Source organism: Mauremys reevesii, linkage group 7 (assembly GCF_016161935.1).
Source record: "Mauremys reevesii isolate NIE-2019 linkage group 7, ASM1616193v1, whole genome shotgun sequence".
NCBI lineage: Eukaryota > Metazoa > Chordata > Testudines > Geoemydidae > Mauremys > Mauremys reevesii.
The window spans coordinates 122,820,486-122,840,840 of NC_052629.1; the positions used below are offsets into that span (position 1 = coordinate 122,820,486).

The 20,355-nt window shown below is 41.5% G+C and overlaps 1 protein-coding gene across 32 annotated transcripts in view; it reads left to right on the top strand.

Moving 5' to 3' along the window:
• The window catches only part of FHIT (fragile histidine triad diadenosine triphosphatase), a 997,853-nt gene that overhangs the window by 239,010 nt on the left and 738,488 nt on the right, over positions 1 to 20,355 (top strand). Inside the window, exon 5 of one of the 32 annotated variants that reach the window (XM_039481719.1) lies at positions 8,209 to 8,296. The exons of 30 other annotated variants lie outside the window; for them this stretch is intronic. The gene's annotated coding sequence lies outside the window, so the exon portion shown is untranslated. Of the gene's footprint in view, positions 1 to 8,208; positions 8,297 to 20,355 lie in introns of those variants that run through there. One more of the 32 variants, XM_039481717.1, reaches the window with a different exon arrangement.

Consider the following 20,355-nt stretch of genomic DNA (forward strand, 5'->3'; position numbering starts at 1 on the left):
TCATCCATGGGCCCACCCCAGAGCCCACGCTCCCAGCTGGAAATGCACCAGCGTGGTAGCGATGGAAGGCTTAACTGCCATTGGAACATGAGTTAGAAAGGCCAAAAGCATCCATCTGAATGGGTGCCTGCCTGCAGTGTTGTTATCCCCAGCCCTTCCCAAAAACCCAGCCCCCCACACAATTAATGGACAATTATGATCTTCTCTCTTACAATAAATACATTTAAATAGAGCAAAGTCAGGGAATTTCCATCCCCTGCCTTCTCCCTCTGCACTTCTGCCTTTCATAGCCTGGTGTAACTGTTATCAGAGAGTTTCCCTTCTGTTCTGTTGAATTGAAAACTAGTCCGAACCTGTCAATCGATGGGGTAGAGCGGAGCTGCTCTCATGTCAGGCCTACCAGCTCTGTTCTGCCTCTGGACGGACTCCCACAGGTAGTCTCCAGAGTTCTTGTCTGTAAAGAGCATAAAGGAAATCTCTGTCCAAAACCGTGTGTGTGTATATATATAATATAATATACTGGCTGTTCTCCCCACTTCTGCTTGTATGCTTAACTGCTTACTTCAACAAGAAGATCTACATTTCCTCCTTGACTGGAAGTGGTGCTTAATAGTATTGTTGCAATTTATGATAATTACAACTCTAACTACTGCATGAATTAACAAATTAGGAAATTCAAACTGTGTCTAGTGTATTCCATAGAATGCAGTTACTGCAGCCCAGCAGTTACTTTAACCCGCAGCATTTCTGTATTGTTTGCAATTTCTAGAAATATTGAAGTGTGCTACAGCTTCATCTAGTTCCCCCAGGAGACTGGCATTTCTGTCCCCTCCACTCTGCTTACCATATGATCTCTTTCTCCTCTTGCTGATCTTGGGAATGAACATGCCAGGAGTATGGAATGTTCTATTGCCAGCCTCAAGCTGGTCTTGGCCAAAGGTCATTCCCCCCCCCCCCCTTCAAGTTTACAAATTTTCTTTCCAAATTCAAATAGCAGCAAGAAAAAGACTCCGCCTCGGCTGCCAACAGGAAGTTGTCATGTATATCACACATCCTGGTAAGAGAATTGAGTCCATTTCAGATGGTGGTTTTGTGTCTTAATTTATATGGGCTCTGTTTCCTATATTTTACCGTTGCTAAATCAGTCTTGACCACATCCAGGTTCTTTGTTTTTTAAAATGATCTTCTTTATATAGTGTACACCATCATTAGGGGAATCTTACAGGAGATGAGCCTTATTCCAAACAATGTTTTCAGTATGCTTTCTTTAATTCTTTCATCTAAAGACCATTTAGATTGATCAGATACTTCATGACACATTTTTGGTTTTTTTTGTTCTCATTTTATTGATGTTGATCTGCAACACAGAGGTGATTGCCAGTACGTTCTTAAGTGTGATCCAGGTTTTGCTTAGACAAGAAGTCTGTCTGACAAATGAGTATAGTGAACAGTATAAATATCTGCTGGATTTCTGGGCAGAGAAGAAATCTTTTTTTCTGAAGAGTCCTAATGGTTAAATCCTGGTCTCAGTCACATACCTCCACCCTCCGCAACAAGAATTGCCTGAGTGTAGCTGACATCAGGCTTTTTGCCCTAACTCTTATGACAGAGCTAAAAAAACCTGTCTTCTTTTGGGGCATGGAAGGGGGAACGTTTTTGTTATGGCCTGGATGTCCTGGTATACAGAACTTATTAAAATGGAAGTAAGGATTTAGAATTTGAGCTTGTGTACTGAGATAAGTGTCTACATGTATGAGAGGTTCCATGCACTTCCTGAATTCCACTTTTCTCCTCTGCATGCTTTCATATTGGAAAACACATTTCTAAAGTGTCATCATCTCCTACAGCAGTCTGAAGTGGCACTTGAGCAGTATGACACCAGAGGACATCATCAAATAGATTTCTGAAATAAATAAGTGTAAAGATTTCATTAGTTTGTATGTGATGCCAGTACAGTTGAAGCCATTGCATAGAATGCTTTCTGCGTGCAAATATTACCCTGGTCAGTGTATGGTGGTACTGCTTTCACTGTTGTACATAACCCCCTAATTATAGTAGATATTGTAAAAAAAATATATCGACCTTCACATGAGTCCATAATACCTTATTTGTGCTGTGCATATTTGTCTTGTTCAATTTTTGTAATGAATGATACATAGATGGTTACCTTTTTAACTCTGTTTTCTTCTTTGTTTCATATACTTCTACAAAGACCAAAAATATTACAAATGTATATCAATAGCAACCTGTTTAACAATGCATCCAGAAGCCTCTGTTTTAGGTTAGATTACGCTTATATTTTGTTGATGTTCTACACAACAAAGCAATAAAATGATAAAATCCCTGTCAGTTTATGAATTTATGTATAATCCACATAATGTAAACTGCTGGGTTATGTTCTCTCTCCTTCTATACATCATTATTTCAGATTACTCTATTGAAGCACTAAAGCTGGTTAGCTCTTACATTTAAAATATGTATCGATTGCCTTCTTTATTGTTGCTAAATTATTTGTATTTGTATTTTTGTGTTCATCTTGGGTGATAATATAACTAACTATACATAATTCATGCTCCTTTTTAAAATATTTTCTTTTTGAATTTGTGCTCATTCCTTATTCCTTAACTGGCAAACCCAGCGAAAGTTTTCATTGCACATAGCAGCATTCTTTTTCTCCATTATATGCACATACTGGTGCGTACAACTTTTTCCTTGTGTGCTAATGATATTTAATTGTTGTCCCACCAGCGTGTTCATTCTAGAAAGAAAAGTTGATGATTGACTTGAATCAAATTAATAATGTCCTGAACCTGTAAGCTGTTCAGTGCCCCTAATATGGATGAAATTGGAACCTCCCAAGCCTTGCCTTACTTATGTGTGCGGATATGTCCCTTGTCACCATGAAATCCGAGCACCTCACAAACATTTAATGAACTTCTCTCACATTTAAAACAGAGCGATTAAAGAACTTGCCCCCACAAAAAGTCTGCATTGCTGGGTAAGAAACCCAGATAGTCAGAATCTCAGTCCAGTGATTGAATAGTAAAACCATGCTTGGTGAATTAGGTCCTAAAAGAACTGTTTAATGTGAAAACTTAACAGAACCAAGCTCTTCGTTTGTTTGTTGCTTGCAATTCTTTAGTTTCCAGGAAATTTCAAAGTCTGCAATTATCTCTAGAATAATCTGAATTTTTTTTTTTTTACACAGCGCCTAGAACAATTGACTTTTGGTCCCTGACTGGCTTTCCTAGGTGTTATGACAACACTACTACTACATCTCTACCCCGCTATAAGGTGGTCGTGGGGATCCAAAAATCCCTACTGCACTATAGCTGAAACCCTGTTATATCAGGGTAGGGTGGCAGGGCTCCGGCGGTGATTTAAAGGGCTCCGGGCTCCAGCCGCTGTGGGGAGCCCCGGGCCCTTTAAATCACCAGCGAGCCCCGCTGCTGCAGCCCCGGGGTAGCAGCGGCAGGGTTCCTGCGGTGATTTAAAGGGCCTGGGGCTCCCTGAAGCAGCCGGAGCCCTGGACCCTTTAAAGCGCTGCCAGAGCCCCGCTGCTACTGTGCTATACGCGAACCTGTGTCACATCGGGTCGCGTTATAGCGAGGTAGAGGTGTGCTACTACTATAATTAACCGTAAGGTCTTTTGTCAGTTGTTGTCACCTGGAAGTGGGGATGCTGAGTACCCGCAGCGTGGTGCCAGGTTTTAAATGACTGGAGCATGAAGAAGCCGTAATACACAAAGAACTTGGGAACTAAGTAGCCCAGAGGTGCTGCCCACTTTGCTGACTCCATGGTGGTTTTCATTGTTGACACCTGCTCCTAGATCAGCTGCTGTCCAAAACTTCCAAACCTCATCCACCCAAATTGGAGGGTCATTTCCTGCTCTCGGGGCAGAGGTGAGCTGGGGCGGGGAGCGGTTCCCCGTGTGCTGAGCCCCCCCTTACTTGCTGCAGGCAGCCCTCTCTGTGCCCCCCTGCCCCAGGTCCCTCCGCCTAAATGCCGCCGACAACCGGGGCGGCCGAAGATCCGGTTGTGGAAGATCCGGTCGCCACCGAAGGACCCGAAATGCCGCCCCCCTACATGCTAGTGCCCTAAGCGACCGCCTAGGTCGCCTAATGGGTTGCACCAGCCCTGGTGGTATTACTCAAACTCCTCCAGTACTTTTAGGGGCAAACTGGTTGGCAAACTCGGTTCAGCCCTTAGTTAGCAAATAGACATACAGAAGTGCACAGGCTTCCTGTACGCACATTTTCTAAGCCAATCGTATTCCTAGATTTCCCCATTCAAAACCGTACACCAAGTCCTTTCTAAATCTTCCTTCCATGCCCTTTCAGGTGACTTACCCAGTGAAGAATATTACATCCAAATAGTGGGAGGCAGGGGACATGGGGAACCCACAAAAGCCTTGTTTCTCTTTTTATAATCCCCTCCTCCTTGCATAGTGGATTTCATTGTCCTGTGTTTATTCAGCCTGGATCTCCCTGTGCAACTTGATGAGGCAATGGGGGCCGTTGTGAATCATCCTTGGCAGCTGACTATGATACCTTGGCAGTGATGTTTGGAGGTTGTATCTAATAGGGATGAGCAACTAAACTGTAGATTTTTTCTGAGCTTTTTTTGGCCTTGCAATCAAGCTGGATAGTTTGCAGGACTTTGTCCCCATATCTTGCAAGAACTTTAGACCTAAGTGCAGAGGATTAATGTCTTTCACATAGCCTTGAGTGGGTTAAAATGAGATGGGCCTCAGAGCCATCCAAGTTTTCTGTCTTCTCTCCTCCCTGTGGTCAGGCACTCTCAGTCTAGGGAGACTCTGACCTTCCACACACCCAGACAGCTTCATTCTAACAGACAATCATTTGTCTTTCATGATGCCTCGGAGTGCTCTGCCTGGATCTAAGAATCCACTGATAATCTGCTCCTGCAATAACAATGACTTTTGTGTATATAGAGTGAGAGGTTGTTGCTAGTTCCCGTTTGTGTGTTCATTTCCTGGAGGTTACTGGTCTCTTTTTAAACTCTCCTCTGTATGTAGCGACCCTGTGTGACTCCCATCTTCAGCACATTTGCACTGCACTGTCCCACATGCTGTGAGCTTTGTTTTTTGTTGTTGTTCTGGCACCTGGCTAGGGTGTTTCCACATAGAGGTGAACAGAATATTGTAAATCACTTGCCTTATAGGTGTAAATTGTTAGATTCAGTGATGCCATGTATTCAATTATAAATCCATCAGGTTAATAAAACCTACATCCATCAATTTAATAAAGCCTAAACTCTTTCTCAGAGATTTATCAGGCTGTCCCTTTGTAGGGTGCCAGTCTGATTTCTTCCCCTGCCCGCAAACTCAATAATAAGATGGTCCTGCATGCTTTTGTGGAGATAATTAACTACAGAGCAGACATAAATTATAAGTGCCGCATGGCAGTTAATTATATTTTTGGCAGCTGTTAATATTTCTGAGACTCTTTCCACACATTCCACATTTTATTTCCTGTGCAATTATTAGCAAACCTCCATATGCTTTGTTTAATTTTGGATTGTAGTGTCTTGTGTATGTGTATCTCAAAAATGTCTAATCCAAGGTAAAACTGCCATCGCCAGAATCTGATAATCAGAGACCTTGTTCTCAGTATCCTCTTGGCTTAAGGAACAGACTCAGTGATATCTAGATCACCTCCTGTTTGCTTGCATCTTGAACTAGTGTGGGAAAGAAATTCATGATCATCTTCTTGCTGCTTTGAAAACGGGGAATTTTACTAAACTTTCAAAAAATTACATGCAACCCATTTGGGGAAGCTGGCTGAGCTGTTAATAGATGAGACAGGTTTCCACTCATCCACTGTAAGTGTCCTTGGTTTTAGGCCTTGGAGGTAAAGAACATCAACAGCTGCAGTTGTTCCACAGTGAGCACTGAAAGAACTGCCACGCATTGCTGCTCAGGGCGGTCTTTCAGCAAAAAATGTTAAGTTTGTAAAGAATGTTTTGGTTAGAAGCACAAGGTGATGATCTGGCCCTTCAGGTAACAGGCTGCTTTCAGACTCTGATCTGATCTGATCCTTCTGCACAATATCCCTTCTCCATTTCAATTTTGCACACTATGGATCAAATCCTAACTCTTGTTGAGAACAGGGGCAGGCCACTATGCAGAGAGTTCATGCATTATTCCACAGCAGTCGGATGTATTTGGGAGCTGGTCAGGAGAGAGGTGCGGTGTGGTCTGTGGGGCTACAGACTATGGATTTACTGGCCAAACTCCATTCAGAGGGAGCCTCTATGGCCTGGAAGATGCAGTCTCCATAGATGAAAGCCTTGCTTCCTGGAGCGGGAAGGGAGTGCTCAGGGTTCAGCACCTGGTGATGAAGTCCCACACTGATGCCTTATGCAAAGGCACGTTGCTCTTACTTTGTACCTGGGGAGGGGTGGAAGAGACAATGTAGTCCTAGGAGAAGGCCCACCCCAGATAATTATGGACCATAATTTTGTGTTTCCCCACCTCACTAAGCACTCATGACTCTCAGTATGTAATGGTTGTGATTTCAGTCAGGAAGGCACAGTGGCTTAAAGTTTTGGCCTGGACTTTGTGACTAACAGGACTTAAAGATTGCGTTGGCTGGGGCCGTCTCAGCTTGCTTTTGAGACAATTGTCTTCTAATCAGAAAATAATTGTGATAAGTATTATTAATGCACAAATTGTTAAGCTGTGGAAGCCTTTTGTATCTCTGGATTTATGAATGGACCTAATTGTTCTGTGTTTGGCTATGTTTAGCTTGAGATATTCTCTGTCTAAAATATTTAATGTGTATATTGAAGTAATGGAAATATATGAAGCTCCTGGGCAGCATGTGCTATGTATCATGGGGTCTTTTGTAAATTTGTCTGTATTTCATGTTGTAGGGGTGACTAGGACACTTCTTAGTGCATCGGTTGCCCTACCTGCTCTCATAGAGGTGCTTAAAGTACCCCAGGTTTTGCAGTCCTGATGCACTGAGATCCCTTGATTACTCTACTCTAACTGGAGCTACAGGTTATGCCAAAGACCAACTGCATCGGGAAAGAATCTTTAACTTTGGAATAGTCTGCAAGAACTAAGAAGTGACAAGGAATCTGGATTGTGGTAGAAGATCAGTACTGCCTAGTTACTATTGCACTAGGATTCTTCATGCCAATCAAGGCACAAAGCACACTTGTGTTCTTCAGGAAAAAAATCTTCAAAATCCTTTCAGATAAAAGAACTAGAACGGACGGTTCTCAAAAGAGAGGCATGTGTTGAAACTGCTTTCTAGTACTAATAGAAGCTGCAGGTCTTAGATGTGAGAAGACTAAACACCTAAGTGAAGCATCAGCATTTATGAATGCTCATCTCCTGTAGCATCCAAGTGAAGAAGCAGTACAGTTTTCATCGAGTGACTTGAAAGATATTTGGATTTTGCAGTCCATGAACTGCACAGCAGGTTCCAGAGATTCAAGATAGGGCCCAGCATTTTCTTCCACATAGTGCTACCTTCTGGTCATAAATTGTGGAATCAAATAGGACTGTAAGGGAGAAAAGACTCTTTCGTTTAAGCCTGTAATGGAAAAAAACCTAAAATACGGCAGAGGTTAGCCAAGAGTCTATCTCCTTGGTCCCTTCTCCTAGTTTTTTTCAATGCTTATCTAAACTTGCACTAATCGTGTAAGGTCTACTCTTCCCTGCAGTTATCCCTACACTTCATTTCCTTTCTGCCACTAAATACAATCAGTTCTGTAGTAGAGTTCCTTTCTGCACCCAGTTACATCCTTTCCCCCTTTCCTTTCTTTTGAATTTGATTTGATTGCCGTTTTGTCCCCAGTAGACCCAGCTCTAACTTGAACTCACATGATGGAGTCTCATCAGATATTGTGATATTTGCTGGGCTGACAGCTGCCTCTAAATTTCACAAGCATATGTAGATTCCCTTGGGTCAACGCCGAAAATGTATATTGAGTGTCTCTTGTTCCAAGGAATCACTAAAGTGTGAGATCTGAAGACGGAAGCTCTAGTCTAATAGAAAACCCTCCATAAATTCTGCAAAATGGGGGAACTTTCTAGTGCAGAACATAGGTGAAGTTTTGTGGTGGTAAGTTGTGGGGTTTTTGTTTGGGCTTTTTGTTTGTAATCAAGACCTTCAATGATTTTGGAAAAATAGATAGCCCAAAATATACTGTGTTTCTCTTGTCTGTTGCCAGGTCAAATCCAACTGAGACGGGTAGTGACAGTTGACTATCTGCCGGCTCTATGACGTGTTTTGGTCTCAGCTCATTCTCTAGGGCACAGGTATCCATATAATAAAAATCACCATCACAATGTGCATGACCTGCCATCTGTTTGCAAATGGCAGAGGGACCCAGGATTGAATGGGCGCAGAGACCGCTCTGACTTTCCAAAGATGTTGCTTTTCAGGATAGGGTTTAGTTACACAGATGGGGGTAATGTGAGGATGCCTGTGCTGCGTTCTGTGCTGTACCTATTTGTGCTCAAGGATAACAGTCCAGTATTTTTCACAAGCCCTGTTTCTGTGTTGGGGCTGGGACAGTTTCTGAACCCATTCATCTATAAGCCTAGCTTTGATAATTAACAAAATGGCAATAATTAGGGAGGAGGGAACTGGGGGTATGTAGGTTGATGGCTTTCCCTGTTGTGAAAATCCTTTAAAGGAAACTTCAAATAGTTTTTGAATGTTTAAAAATTTCATCAGCTATTTTAATAAGTCAGTGGTGTAGAAGCTTTGGGGAATCTTTTGCAGCATTGGTGTCCATTTCCTGTAATGGTATAAAATGAAGTAAACTTAATGCTAATTCCCAAGTTAAGTGTTTGCAATCAAGGAGAAACAATTCTGATGTGACCCCCTTGAAGATGTGGATTTTTCATTCTGCATTTTTGACAGTTGTTTCAGTATTTATTCCTCTGTTTGTGGCTTTTTTTAACTGCAGATGAGATTAATATGGACTTTGAGAAATAATGCTGATTATTTAAAGAATCGTGCATGATAAAATATCTCTTTCTGGGAATTTGTGTTCCAGTAGATTAGCATTATTGATCATTCTCTCCTCACATACTCTACAGATGATTTTAGAAATCTCAAACTATTATTCTCTCTTGTCTAATATAATTACCAGTACAAGGAATAATCTAATTAGAAGACAACAAGGATGCATTCTAATTGTTCTAATAAATTATGTTAATGCTTTATGCTTGCAGATAGGCTTTAGTAAGAAATCATTTAATAGAGTGACAGCTTGTCTTTTACTTCCAGCAAAATAACTTCAGTTTCATCTGATTAAAGAAAAAGGTAGCATACACTGCAGTGAAACCGTCAGAAGGGTCTGGACTCTGGGTATGGTGTATTCTAGGTAAAAAGCTCAGTTAGTTGTTTCCTAGACATAGTGTAGATTTAAAAAAAAAAGAGCTTGTAAGTTAACATAAACTCTTAAAAAATGTATTTTCCTACTTTGCAAGCTTTTAGTTTTGGATCGGATATATTGTTATGAGAGGGTTGGATAGCTGAGGAGTGTGAACACAGGACCACACTGTTCAATGCGTGTTGCATTGCCCTTTGAACACTGCCTGATACCTACAGACTTGGTGGGCCATAAGGAATAGATGCAAGGGGCTAACTTCTCGACCGGCGTTGATGGGGCTGTGCTCACTTTCACCAGCCGGAAATCTGGTCAGCACAGGCCAAAACTGTGTAAAACGAAAGAATTGAAAGAAAAGTGTGAAATGAATCTAAAATTCCAGTAAACTCATCATGTCAAAAGTGTCTTTCCTTACATATCACCTGTCTGAGAATGCCCTCACTTTAGCTTTCCCTTTTGATTATGAGCTTTCTTCCTCTTTCTTTTAAAGTTGAACTTGACTGGCAAAAGGCCAGTCAGGTCCAACAGATGCTCGTTTCTTTTTCAGAAGGAGATGGAGTGCTGAAAAGCTCACTGAACTATCCTCCGCATTCATTCCAAATTAGATGAAGTACTGAAGGCAGCATCACTTTCGTGTGCTATTATTATGTCTCCAGGGCAGAGACAAGTGCCTGAAAGATGTATCATTAGTAGCATTAATAGGCTCTATTTTACTTTTAATTGTTGGCAACAAAGGGTAACAAGAACTCTGAGCATTAATAATGTTTTACATTATAATTTAGAAACCTCTTCCCCAGACTTTATTACTTGCTGCCCTTCTGGTTTGTCATGAACTGCATGGTACCGGCTAGTGGAATTTCATCAGGACTTAAGCTGCTTATGCTTCAGTGAATATGCAAATATATTTCACTTGGACTGTACAGGTCCATCAGCATAAAGTTATGGATTCCTGTTTGTGAGATACTTAGGGTGGGATCAAGTATCAGAGGGCTAGCTGTGTTATTCTGGATCTGTAAAAGCAGCAGAGTCTCCTGTGGCACCTTATAGACTAACAGACGTTTTGGAGCATGAGCGTTCGTGGGTGAATACCCACTTCGTTGGATGAGGGTGGGATGGGGTAAGGATGGCGATGGGAGGGATTTAGTGATGTTTCTGTAGGGCAACATAGACTCTTCTCTAAATGTTTTGCAAAGACCACAGTTTGAAGGCCCACAAATGACACAAAATAATCCTTGTTCAGCAGCCAGCATAAATACTCTGACAAACTGTCAAAAGCTAGGGAGGTTTTTAACGTGTTTTATTCATGGCTATCTTACACTAAGTTAGTGCCATGCTGTCTCCCGTATTGATCTCAGATATATTGCAGGGTTGTTACAGATATGTTTAGAGGCTGTGGCTGAAATCAAGGCCTTGTTGTGTCAAGTATTGCACACACACTTCCCCGGCTTGAAAATTTGCAGACTGGATAGACAAGACCGGCAAAAGGTTTGAAGGGAACCATGGGCACAGAAAGATGAAATGACTTGCCAGAGGTCACACAGCAGGTCAGAGACACAGGTAGGAATCACAGGCCTCCTGACTCCCAGTCAAGTGCCTTATCCAGTGGACCACACTGCATCTTATGGCATAATGCCAAACCCTGAAGTTAAATTCAGCCTTGAACGGATACCATCAACTTAGACTGACTAATTAAAAAGAATAAGTATATGTTCAGGTTGCACATGTGCCCAGGAATCCCTCTGCCATAGGCCCTGATCCTGCACTAGGATCCCTGAGGGCAGACCCTTGTCACCATTGATGTCAATGAGACTCTGCACGGCCATAAAGGTCCACCTGTATGGTCCCAGTTGAAGCACTGGAACGTTTTTTATTTTTAAAATGATTTTCTAACTCCTGTTGCTGTGTACCCAACAAAGGGAAGGGGAATCCACAGGGGCATCTACTATGTAGATTTACTGAGCAGTCAAATACACAGTTTAAGTGAAAGACCAAATGGTAACGCAGGCCATCCAACAAGGAGCCATTGAGTTTTTCCATCCTGACAGACCATGGCTGACCACCGTGCTGCTCATACTCCATGGAACTGCCTACTGTGCCTTTGTGCATGAACTCTCGCAAGAACTAAGGACCATCAGAAATCTCCCTGCCTTCTGCCACAAGTGCCAAACTCATTTCTTCAACCTGCCTTCTCCAGCAAAACACAGAGGAACCTGGAAATGAAAAACAAAACATCCTGCCAAACAAACAGAAAACCCTACCAGCCCAAAACACACTCTTGTGCGCACAATTGTGAGACATAGGACAAACATGACAGATGTTGATCGCATCACTCAATGCACCATTGGAAGGTGCTCAGATATGATGATGATGAGGGTGGTATAAGAACCTATAGAGAATAGAATGTGCCCATTTGCTGTCAAAATACAAATTAACTTTTTTTGTTTTTGTTTTTTCTCTGATATTTTTCAGTTATAGTAATCTTGGGTATTGTAAGGATGGGAGGCAACTTTTCAGACTGAACTGTGGCTTTTATATTGAAAGCCATGTTAAAATGTCCTTGATATTTTTTTTCATGGTCTTTAGCACATATGCATATACATATTCTATACATATACAAAGCTTTTTTCTCCTCTTAGGTTATTTATTAGAATTCAATAAACAGAAAAATGTTTTAAAATATGCATTTTAAAAAGGTACTGTTAAATACTTACAGTTATAACATGTATTATAGAGGATTATTATTTACAGGGTGCCAGGTGCCTATATGGGCTTTTTAATTGATTCAGTTTAAATACATAATTCAGGATTTTGAAAAAGTGATTTGTATAAATGTGCTGTAAAATTAAGCATGGTTTTTATATGCATATGATAAATTTAGTAATAGATTTTAACAGCTCATTGAGGACATGGTATCTTAACATTCTATTCCACTGGTGATATGAAAATCACTTGTAAAAATAAATTACAAATCTGAGGATTTGTCATAAACATGAGCTTGAAAATTGCAAATACTGTACATTAAATACAACTGAGGAGCAGTTCATTTATCTGTGCAGCCTTTAGTGCCCAAATTCCTTTTTCCTACAAGAGCTAGCAGCTTCTTAACACACAGAATCCCATTCTGAAAGCTACTGAATGCTGTCTTCTACTGTTGACTTCATTTTGTGTTTTGAGGGCTCTCAGCACTTTGCAGGATCAAGTCTTTAAAGCAGTACAGGGAACACAGGAAAATATGCTAGAGCTCAAAGAGAAGTTATGGGCTTGATGCAGGAATTATTGCATGAGGTCCTGTGGCCTGTTGTGCAGGAGGTCAGACTAGATTATGATGATCATCCCTTGTGGGCTCTGATCAGTAAATAAGCAATTTACAAGCCTAAACTCATTTTCATGGCTACTGACCAGTTACCAATTAACAACCCTTCATCCTGTCTCTCTTCCCTCCTCGAGTCCTGCATGCAGCTCAATTATATTCATAGCAGTTATGCACAAACTTGCATCAGCGGAACAGACTCCCAAACTCCAGATTAATCGCTTAAAAATAATTCAACATTACTACTTGTGCAGTTTAAGAAATCCATCTGCATGCATTATCGAACTGATAATATTAGCTAGTGTTAACAGCTGACTTGTAGGAATGAAAAGGAAGATGGGAAGTACTGTCTAGTGGTCTTATTTTTCTGTAAAATGAAGTCCACTGCCATATGTCTGGGCATAAAAAGGGAACAATGTAAATAAAAGATAATATTTATAAAAGATGCGTTGCTACTGCTGATGGGTTTTATGGAACTGCACTGGGTTATGGTCTGTCTTCATAGACTAGTCTTCCAACTGTATTTATGAGGAAATATCTCACAATTCATTTGTTTAATCTAAAATTCAAATGTTTATTGCAGTGTGCAACTGCGTTAAAGGTACCTACTTAAACAAATTAAATGATTCAGTGTAGTAGCTTTGAAAAGTCTAATTTCCATGCATGGAATCATTTTTATAATCAAGCACACAGACAAAAATGTAAATGTACCTAGGTAACTTATTCAAAACATTTATGTTGCACCCTGTTTGTTTTATTGTCAGCAGCCAATCCAAAGCCCAATTGCAGGTTTTTATACTCTATTTAAACATTTGTGAGAGAATGTTAGTTTTAATACTTAAGCAAGAAACTACAAAATAAAGCCATAAATACAAAATTAACTTTCCCTTGGCATATAGATTACTCTTGGGCTCCTTGGAGTCCACACGGTTTGTATTTATGGAATTTTGAAACCCCTGACTTTGTGATTGCCTATAACAGCTCCTTTTGGAGCCATTAGGGTCTTTCACATAAATACACATTTAAGATGCTTTAGAAATCCAGATGATAGACCTGGTAGACTAGAAAAGCACCTTTGGGTATTCAGTATATGTAATTGAGATTTCTTCAAGCTCTCGTGTTGCTGTTCAAGCTATATAAACATAAGGCTAATTTCTCTTTTAAAAAGTATTAATTTTATTTTCCTAAATACATGTCACTGTTATGAATGTAATCAGTCACATTAAAATGAAGATCCAAAAACTTGGTAAACAAATTGTACTTAGTAACATATGCCTCAGTCCTTCAATCACTTCTGCATGTGAGTAACTCTGAATTAAGTAGGTGGTTTGGTTCCGTTCAATGGTTTAAAGTTAATTCTGTGCACACGTGTTTGCAGAGTCAGTGCCTTAGCGATGCAGTAAGCTGCTGCTGCACTTAGAGGTGAAAGTGTTTGAATACAAATTCAGGGAAAAATTGTTATGTCATTCGAAGAGGGTGAGGCTCCTCAGTTAAACAAAGGAAGATTACACATAGAAGGGGAAATGGCTAACTATCCGAACCTGTTGTTTTCCTTTGGGCCAAATTTAGGGTCCATTAAAGTTCACAGGAGTTTTATCATTGACTTCAGTGGACTTGGATTTGTCCCTTAGTGTGTACTGTGCAATTCACAAATTCAAATCCTAGAACATCCGGTGCCGTGGGGTGGGCATTTTTCTTTTTGGAATGGAGGAAATAAGTGGGAAGACTGAGTGTGTCCACACAGGCTACAGTACCCACACCTGCTGTAGCCCTCCTTCAGTGGGGTAGCAATAGTAGTGAAGACAGTGCGGCACATGCTTCAGGGTGGGCCAGTGAGCCAAATACATACCTCGAGTCTCTGCTGAGCTTGGCCTACCTGCGCTGAAAGCCATGCAGTGCTATCCTCACAGTTGTTTCCCACGCTAGGTGGGTAGGCTAGTCCATGAACAGGTTTTGCTCTGTAGACATACCCTAAGTAATCATTAAAACAGCTCTCAATATATGAGGAACTCTACAGGGATGCAGGAGAAGCTATCTATACAGCCTTGTGTAACAACCAGCCTGCTGTAAATCCTTTATGAGCTGTGTAAAGTGGTGGGCAGTCCCTGCACACCGTCTTGTGGCTGGCTGTGGCGTGCGGTGATTAATTTCCCAACTGGTCCACTTTAACAACCCTTTATGTTGGGAGAAGAGTTAGGGTTGCCAGGCAACCTGGCGGTTGATCGGGACGTTAGAAGTCCGGTTGGCAGCCCAGTGGGGACCTGGGGCTAAGGCAGGTTCCCTGCCTGCCCTAGCAAGAAGTGGCTCCCGGAAGCGGCCACCAGGTCCTTGCAGCCCCTAGACACATGGGCGGCCAGGGAGGCTCCATGCGCTGCTGCCGCCCCTAGTGCCAGCTCCCATTAGCTGGGAACTGCGACCAATAGGAGCTGCAGAGGTGGTGCCCACAGGCACGAGGGTAGCGCACGGAGACTCTCTGGCCACTGTGGCAAATTGCCGGCACTATTTTGATGGGTCTCACGCTTTCTTTTCTTTGCGCGGGGGGGTTCAGGGCACCATTGGCTTCAGGTGCTCTAGTTAATCTATAGCAAACTTCCTCTTACAGGGAATAAGGCTCCCTTCTAACCCTCTCCTGCTGCCCTCTGGCCATGCTGTATCACACCGCCCATGTGTCTAGGGGCTGCAGGGATCTGGTGGCCACTTCCTGGGAGCTGTGGAAAGCACCACTGGTACTCCAAGCCCCCTCCTGCACCCCAAACGGGTGTTCGGTTTTGTGTGATTAGAAAGTTGGCAACCCTAAGAATAGTTAATGTAAATGAATTTAATATACAAGAACAGAAGACTGAAAGGGTTAATATCTATCACAGGTACAAACATTCAAGCCATAGTAGCTGGAAATTCTGATTTAAACAGTAACCTATGGGCTGATTAGCACAGAAAGATGCTGCTGGACTTGGAATCTGAAATGGACTTTTTCTGGCTAATTCATTCAGGTAAACACAAGCCAAAAGACCTGAAACACTGATGTATGCACCACTAATAACAGTGTTTAATACAGTAGAAGATGGCTGTGAAGCTTTTGTTATAAGTGGACTAACTTTGCAAATGCGTGTCTTGTTTTAATTGTTCCCTCTGCTGGCTAAGCTTAGATGAGGTGCTTATTTAATTTGCTGAGTTCGGGACTTGTTTGGGAACTATAGGTCCTGAGTTCTACTTACGAAGTCATGGGTATACGGTTGTCTGATTGATTGCATGTGGACCATTACACAGTGATGTAGTATAGTTCTTTTTTCGGAGAGGGGGCTAATTTCAGAGCAAGTTGAATAAAGTACAGGCAATAAGGGGTGGTTTTTGCAAGAACTGTAAGTTCTGTATGGCAGGAACTGTATTTTCATGTATTGTGTTGAAACAAATATAGTCTCTCTCTGCTCAGCACGGACATCAATAGCAATGAGACAATATGGATTTTGAACTTTCACGAGTTGTGAACTAAAAATGTACGATAATTGTAACAATTAAACAAAATGCCACCATTCAGGTTGGCAGATTAAGTATCTTTTATTTTAACTGTTGTCGTCTTCACCTGGATGGTAGGCTCACATCAAGGAAGGGCCATAGGCCACCTACCATATTGTATGCCAACCTCCCTGCTCCATTTTTATGTTAGTGTTCGATATTAACATTTACCAGCATACTGCACTTGAGGCAGGATTTCTATTTAATTCAGTATCCTGCCTGCTCCTAGGAACAGAGCAAATAGGCAGAGCGCAGGCCAGCATGATGAGTGTGTTCTTGTGAACCAAGAGAACACTGGTGGGTATAATTTCGGGCTTATCAGCCTTCAAACTATTCCTTTTAAATACAGTTGTAGGTCACGTTGTGTGTGGAAGGAAGAATGGGGGTAATTTTTTTTTTTGAGAGAAGAACTCAGTGCTGGTATGAAAATATATAACAAATGAAACTTCAACTACAATTCTGTGTCTTGCGGAAGAGACTTTTATTGCGCCACTTAGATGATATGAACATTAAACAGATAATGGAAACAGACATGCAAACTTAGTGGTGGCAGATGACAGAACAAGGAGCAAAGGTCTCAAGTTGCAGTTGGGGGAGGTCTAGGTTGGATATTAGGTGAAGCACTGGAATGGGCTACCTAGGGAGGTGGTGGAATCTCTATCCTGAGAGGTTTTTAAGGCCCAGCTTGACAAAGCCCTGGTTGGGATGATTTAGTTGGGGTTGGTCCAGCTTTGAGCAGGGGGTTGGACTAGATGACCTCCTGAGGTCTCTTCCAACCCTGATATTCTATGATTCTGACTTCCAAAGGATTCCAAGCAGCTGCAGAGACTTAGTTTATCATAAGGATCCAATCCAAAAGGCTGTGGTATGTTTAGGTGAAATGTGAAAACACACTCAAACAAATGTCCTGCACGTAGTTGTTTTTTGGAAGAGAAGTATGGGGCCTAATTTGTATTTAGACTGCAATCCTAATTCAGCCCTTTGAAGTCAAGCAGCCCGGACCTGGTTTCAGGCCTCGTGCACATCATAGACTGAACCATTTACAAACATTTTTAACATAACTCCTTCCAAATAATTTCAAGGTCTTTGCTTCTCCCATTCTTCCTGGATTTCATCCAGAGGTCCTCCAAACACCAGCACTCCCTGGTAGTCTATGTGACCATGCAAATTTAAGTCTAATCAAATATAAATTGTATTCAGGCCATTGTTTCCCCCAAGGATATTGTTCTCCTCCTCCCATGGTCTGGCCAACCCCACAGTTATCCAGGAGGGGATATTCTAGAGCTCCCACCAGCTACTGGGACAGACTTCAGTGCATCAGACATTGTTTAAACAAATTATGCTGCTGTAGCAGGCCATTAGAGCCCTTAGATTCTCTGTTGTTAACACTAAGGCTTTGTCTACACTACGGACCTTACAGTGACACAGCTGTACGGCCTTACGTGTAGCCGCTCGGAGAGAGAGTTCTCCTGCTGGCATAATTAAACCATCCCCAATGAGCAGCATTAGCTGTGTCGGCAAGAGAGCCTCTCCCACTGGCATAGCACTGGCCACACCAGCACTTTTGTCAGTGAAACTGATGTTGGTCAGTGTGTTTGGTAGACAAAGCCTAAAATGCTTAGATGCTCAATTACAAAGAAGGGTTGGTGCTTTATTTAGATGGCATGCTTGTTATATTTCCACTCAATTATTAATAGATTTTTGACTGTAATCAAACCATGGCAATAACTGTTAAATAAAATATCCATGCTAAATTCCAGGCCCCAGCAGAAGCCATTCTCCATTGATGTCTCTTAGCTGCTGCTGCTTTTAAGACTTATGCATAAGTGTGCCATCTTAACATACATGGAAAAACTTTCAACTTTTAGAAAGATTTATTGTGTTTTTAATCTGATTGAGATGCTATTATATCTCCTTCCCCCTCAAAGGCAGATGTGCCACAAATATTTTACTGGCTTAAAATATTTTTGAAGGGTAGATATAACTAACAGATATGACAGACCAAGTTCTGATATATTGGTTGGCTTTGTAAAAGATTAGCTAAATGAAATGAACTTAGAAGAAAGTGAAAGGGTTTTCATACTATTTAACAGCTCTTATTCCTGAATGGCACTGGATTGCTTGGGCACTTTACAGATGATTCTCTTCTTAATGGCTTGTGGCGATCATCTGAAGCAAGATGAAGGTTAAATCCTTCATGACGAGTCTTAACTAAGATAGAATCATAGTGATTTGACTTGTTCACAAGCAGCCTTTAATTTTGCCATCTAAAGATAGGAGTTAGCTCGGCAGTATTTGAGGTTGCTAATTAAAAGTAATGTAAGATAAATTCCAAATCTAATCCAGTCTGTTAATCAAGCCTTCATTGTAAACCAGATTAATCTGAATATTCTGTGTGTGTGGATAGAAGAGAAAATATGATCAACAAAATAATCGAAGTGTACAAGTGGGATTGCTTTTATAGGCAAGATTCTAAAAATCGCCCTTTCCTCACAATGGAACAGAGTTGGCTGTCTTCCCCCAGGAATGAAACACCAAAACACCCCTTTGATAAATTTAACCTTCTACTAGCCAGAAGGAATTACACATAGGATTGGATCAGATTGCACCAAAATGGCAGGAATCTTCCAAAAATTGCTGGTTATGGGGCTGAGGAAATCAAGATTATATCTCCAGATTCCTCACTACAAATGCTTTTCCTCCTCTCCCTGTTTCAAACGACACACCTCGAACACTGTGCTGTACTGTCACACATAGTCTGTATAGCTTTAGAATAGTATAGAAACAAAGTTAACTTAAACCAAGTTACCGGGCAAACTGGTTGAAACTACAATAAAGAACAAAATGATCAGACACATAGATGAACATAATTTGTTGGGGAAGAGTCAACATGGGAAATCCACTCAATGTGCAGCGGCAGTCAAAAAAGAAAACAGAATGTTGGGAATCATTAAGAAAGGGATAGAAAATAAGACAAAAAATATCATATTGCCTCCATATAAATCCATGGTACACCCACACCTTGAATACTGCGTGCAGATGTGATTGCCCCATCTCAAAAAAGATGTATTGGAACTGGAAAAAGTTCAGAAAAGGGCAACAAACATGATTAGGGGTATGGAACAGCTTCCATATGAGGAGAGATTAATAAGACTGGGACTTTTCAGCTTGGAAAAGAGATGGAGGAGGGAGGGGAGGAATATGATAGAGGTCTATAAAATCATGTACTGGTGTGGAGAAAGTAAAGAAGGAAATGTTATTTACTCCTGATAACATAAGAACTAGGGCTCACCAAATGAAATTAACAGGCAGCAGATTTAAAAGAAATAAAATGAAGTATTTCTTTACACAATGCACAGTCAACCTGTGGAACTCCTTGCCATAGGATGTTGTGTAGGCCAAGACAATAAGAAAGTTCAAAAAAGAACTAGGTAAGTTCATGGAGGATAGGTCCATCAATGGCTATTGGCAGGGATGGTGTCCCTAGCCTCTCTTTGCCAGAAGCTGGGAATGGGCGATGGGATGGATTACTTGTTCTGTTCATTCCCTCTGGGGCACGTGGCATTGCCACTGTCAGAAGAAGGATACTGGGCTAGATGGACCTTTATTCTGATCCAGTATGGCCGTTCTTATGTTCAAGTTTCTTTATCAAGTGCTGCTGTTTCCCTCCTTGTTTATGATTATGACAAAGCATTTTTGTTTAAATAGGAAGCCAAGGGCCTGATACAAACCCCATCGAAGCAAATGGAAAGACTCATTTACATCAGGCTCCAAGTGAATAAATAGCACAATTCCTTACCCCTTCTCTGTGCAAACACATTCAGGTCTGTGCCCAAGGAAAGGGGGACATTTTTGAGGGAACTCCTTTTTGAAATATTGGCAGCACTTCACCGTGCCTGCCACAATCTAGGTTAAATTCAAGAGGCACCTCATAGCTACTATAAAGCCGTTTGGCATATTCACCCTACACCACCTGATTTGCCATTTGAGGTAACTTGATGCTGTCGTGCTTGTCTCAACGGTTTCTGAAGGTATCAGGTTGCGTGGCTGTTGCTTGGCTGAAGAGGTCGAGGTTGCCACAACACCACCACATTCTTAAACTTGGACCATGTATTCTTCCCCCCTCCCCCCAGTTATTAGCCTGATATGGCTCA